Source organism: Alligator sinensis, unplaced genomic scaffold, assembly GCF_000455745.1.
Source record: "Alligator sinensis unplaced genomic scaffold, ASM45574v1 scaffold781_1, whole genome shotgun sequence".
NCBI classification, from domain to species: Eukaryota; Metazoa; Chordata; order Crocodylia; family Alligatoridae; genus Alligator; species Alligator sinensis.
The window spans coordinates 5122788-5127247 of NW_005841845.1; the positions used below are offsets into that span (position 1 = coordinate 5122788).

The 4460-nt window shown below is 55.6% G+C and overlaps 1 protein-coding gene across 1 annotated transcript in view; it reads right to left on the reverse strand.

Moving 5' to 3' along the window:
- The window catches only part of ST3GAL3 (ST3 beta-galactoside alpha-2,3-sialyltransferase 3), a 252539-nt gene that overhangs the window by 242320 nt on the left and 5759 nt on the right, over positions 1–4460 (reverse strand). The window lies entirely within an intron of this gene.

Consider the following 4460-nt stretch of genomic DNA (forward strand, 5'->3'; position numbering starts at 1 on the left):
GGCAGCGCCTGCTCGGGTCCCCCCCCCCGGCCGGGCCGTGCACGTCCTCACCGGCCGCGTCCCCCGCACGGGCACACGGCAGCCCAGGACTCCCCCGGCCGCGTCCCCCGCACGACGGCATCGGCCACCCCTGCGCTGCGCTCTCGCCTGGGCCACAACAACTCCCTTCCTCCGTCCTTTCATCACGCCGCCGTCCCCCGTCGTCTGCGCGCAGGTCGCTCCCATCCCCGTCTTGCAGGCGCAGCGCCGTGACTCCCTCACCCGGTGCCGGTGCCGCCTGGCCTGCGTCAGCACCGTCTCCCCCCCGCTGCGGAAACCTTTTCAGCTCCTACCATCTCGGACTTGTCGGGTTTCAAACCTCAGCTAAAACACCACCGACGTTGCAGACACCTCTTCCCGCCTTTCCAAAAACAAAACCAGAAATACTTTGCAACTGCATCATCCGATTCTGCAAAGCAGTTGGGAGTACAGATCTTTCTGTCTAGCGAGCGCCTGTCTTGCCAAGCCACGCAACAGCTGCCTCGCTGGCAGCGCGCAGCGGCGTCGGGCTGCCCTCAAGCCTCGGAGGGCACTCGCCCACGACCGCACCGACATCTGCACGGGTCCGTGCCCCGGCTGGCAGTCCCGCTGGCCCCCCTGGGACGGCTGGCTGCACGCTGCCCTGGAGGAAACGGGGATGGGGGCATTAGGCTGTGTTTGCTTTGGACCAGCAAGCATCTGCAGCACGAGGCAGAGAACGGGCCCGGCCTCAGAGCCAGGTTGATAGTGCAGCGGATGCCGGAGATGCCCCTAGTTCAACCCCCAGCTACAGCGTTGGGCACCGTCACTCACGGGCTAAGGAAGAAGAATTCCCTCCGCTGCCCGAAGCCGACGGCCTGTGTCATGCTGAAGGTCAGCTGATACCATCGGAACAGTCTCTTCATGCCATACGCTTAATCAGCGATGAGACTCAGCTCTCCAGCGGCTAACGAGAGTGAAAACTAGAACCTTACATTTGTCTTTAGCCAGCTAATCCAACCCAAACCGCAGGGGAAGCAGGTCTGCTGAGCATTCATACTCCTGCCTGGCAGGGGAGCCCACCCACCTGAGGGCAGCCAGGGAAAAGCCCGAGCGCGGCTCGCACAGGGTGCGAGTTTCTGAAGACACAGAAAGGGGCCCGTCGCCGTCACGGCCCTGCAGCGACCGGAGCAGCGCGCTCCCAGGAGGATGCAGCCGGACACGCTTTGTGGGGCTGTGACCAAGGAGAGGAAAGGCTTCGTAGCTGCTGCACGGCTCAGAGACTGCGCGCGGGGAGGACAGCCGTCCCCTCCCCGGTCTCCAACCGTGCCGCTTCAGCTCCCACAGGCTCCGCGGGTGACCTCCTTTTGACACAGGTGCAGATAAGCGAGAGGCTAGTTAGTTAGGACAGATAGTGACAGGGCTCTGGCTTGTCGTTCTGGAAACTCAACTCCACATGATCAGGTGTCAGCACGCTGGAAAGCACCCAGATTTCCTGCCAGGCTGGATACCAAGGAGGGATGCGCTGTCCGCCCGTGGAGAACCGGTGCTGCAAGCACCCCTCTGCCGGGAGCTGCCGACCCACCCCGGCACGAATTAGGGCAATGATTAGTGGAGTGATGCAGCTCGAGTAATAGGGCTTTAGTTTGAACATGTTCCCACTTAGCTTACACATTTTCTCCTCGAGCAGATGTCACGCTGCATGTTGCTAGGCGATTGACAGCTGGGGAGTAATTAAGTCTGATTAAATCCCACCATATTGCCCTGCTGCTTTTCCAGAACTCTCTGGAGCTTTTTGGTTCAAAGTGACCAAGCGAAAGGGAGGAATTATAAATGAGCCCTGGCCGACAGAACCAGATCTGCACAGCGCGCGGTGCCTTCCAACAGCCAAACGGCCCCCAATCCTGCAGGTTTCTCCTCTTTGCTAACCGAGCGAGGGTTACCTCCCCAGTATTCGCATCAGCTGCCAGACGTGTGCAAACCACTGTAGATCCCCGCCCTGTTCGGAGGCCACACTGCTCCCCTTGCAGCTCCTGTGTCACAGAAACTCTCTAATACACCCACGGGGCTCCTGCCCTCTGAACTGTGCGCTAACAAGTCAGATTGATATTCATACATTTTGTATTTGATGTTAACAACCCGGCACCTTCTGCCCGGGCATTGGCAATCTACCTCCACAACTCAAGACGAACGTGGAGTAATTGCACGGGCAGCTCTTAGCCAGCTAATCTGTTCAAGCACATGCTAGCATTTTTTATTTGTCCCTCCCCTTTACCCACTTATCTGTCCTGCCCAACTGCTACGTCTTATCTTTTAGACCGTAAGCTCCTTGGGCGGTCTCGCTGCGCTGTGTCTGTACAGCACCGGGTACATCAGGGCCACAGGGCTGGGGCTGTGACGAATTGCAGCAAGAGAAACACTAGATAACAGCAGCGACCGTTCTGCATAAATCACAAGTTTTGCTGGGCAGTACTTAAACGAAAAATGCTTCCATTCCCCAGGTGTCACCTGTGCAGTTGAGTACCCCATTGCCCCTCCAGGATAATATGAGGACCCTGAACAAGCCACCCACAGACTGGTGTTGTCTGCCAGGCCCTGCTTCCCAAAGTCCTTCACAGACCGCGATGGTAAGGCCAGCAGGGACCAAGGGACCACCTCGTCTGAGCGCTGCTACGTCACATCCAGCATCAGCTGGCTGCTCCGTATTGATCCTGAGCAACGTCCTCCAGAAAAGCACCGGCGCTTAGTTAGAGGGCACCCAGAGAAGGCAAGTCCACCACTTCCCTGAGTACTTTGCTCCTATGGTCTGTCACCCCTGTACTGTACTAGAAATCTGCGCCCCATTTCCCACCTCAATTTGCCTGGCTTCCACCACCAGCTACTGGTTCTTGGTGCATTTTTCATGGCTGGAGTAAAGGACTCGCATGTCCCTACTGTTTGCCCCCCTGCCCCACTCCCACCGCCCCCACTTTAAGGTACTTGTAAGTGTAGCAGTGTAATTTAGTTTATCAACAAGACAGAGGTGAATAAACTGGCTTGAGATTATTCAGCAAGCTCTCAACATCTGCAGCATCCTTTTGAGATGTGGACGCCAGAGCTGGATGGAGTCTCCTGGTATCGGTCTTGCCAGTGCCGTACGCAGAGATGGAGCCACCCCCTGCCTCTCCTCAGGGCCGCCCAGGGATGACACTAGCCCCCTTTCACACCGCGTGTTCTTTGCAGCCCTGCTCCAGACTCTTTCCAAGGCCCCGTTCCCAGGTCGGTCTCCTCCACAGCAGTCCCGCTTGCATGCATTCCTTTCACAAAATGAATAGCTTTGCGCTTGTCTATTAAAACCACATTTTCTTGGTAGGAACCCAAACTTACTGACCAGTCTGGACTGCTTGGTAGGACTGTCCTGGCCTCTACACACATCACCACAAGTCTCTCATCCACTCAACAGCAGTGAATTTCCAATTACTTTGAGATGACTGATGAAAACAGGATTGAAGAATACAAGGGGCAAGGGTTCTTGCGACATCTTGTATTGGACCAGCTGTATAATCAGGAGAGATGCTGGACAAGCTTTCAGGGACAATGTGCCCTTCTTGCATAGCTGGCCCAGTCAAAGATATCACAAGAAAACCACCCAAGATATGTTGATTAATTTTTCAGCCTGGCTGTGTCGGAAACAATCACCGCACTGTGGAAGTTGGCAGTTGTGCAAAAGAGAAGTGAGCACGGCCTGGTCTGCATATACTGAGGAGCGTGTGCATCTGTCATACGTTTCCTGGGCCATGGCGGCTGCCACAGTCCAACCCTACCTACTGCGCAACGCGAGTCCTGAAACAGCCTTGCAGTGTTCCCTACAAAAACTCCATGCACACTTGCTTGAGGTCTCAGCAAGACAGGTTGGGCCCCTTTTGACATGTGCCTTCTTGACACAGGGAAACACGAATTGATTTCGTGTGGGACGGCCACGCAGTGCAGTTTCACACCTTAGCACCAGCTGCAGTATGTGACAACTCCGGGGCTGCCCCTTTCCATCCAAACCTGCTGAAAAATGAAGTCAGGCTGCCCTGACTAATTCTGCTCTCCATAAAACCACGCGGCTGAGCTTTAATTCTATTCCCAGCTTGTGTTCACAGAAACTGGTGTCCGGTTTTCAAGGACTGCCCAGGGCAGATGTCGAGGTCACCGGCTCCTCTTGTTTTCTGAACACTGGCGCAGGCCTTCCAGTCCTCTGGACTTCCCCCGTTTTCCAAGATTTATTCAAAGCAAGCATCAGTGGCCCAGCGATCTGCTCAGCAGCTCTAGGACACCGAAGTATAAGTTATGCCCTGCAATGCATTTCTAGGATTTCGTTAGATCCCGGTGCTCTAACGAAGCCTCCTTCCTTTTGCCCTTAACCCTGCTTGTCGTGGATTCTCCCACAGTGTCTATCTTCCTTCGTCCATTTTTTATACACACCACAAATTCTAACC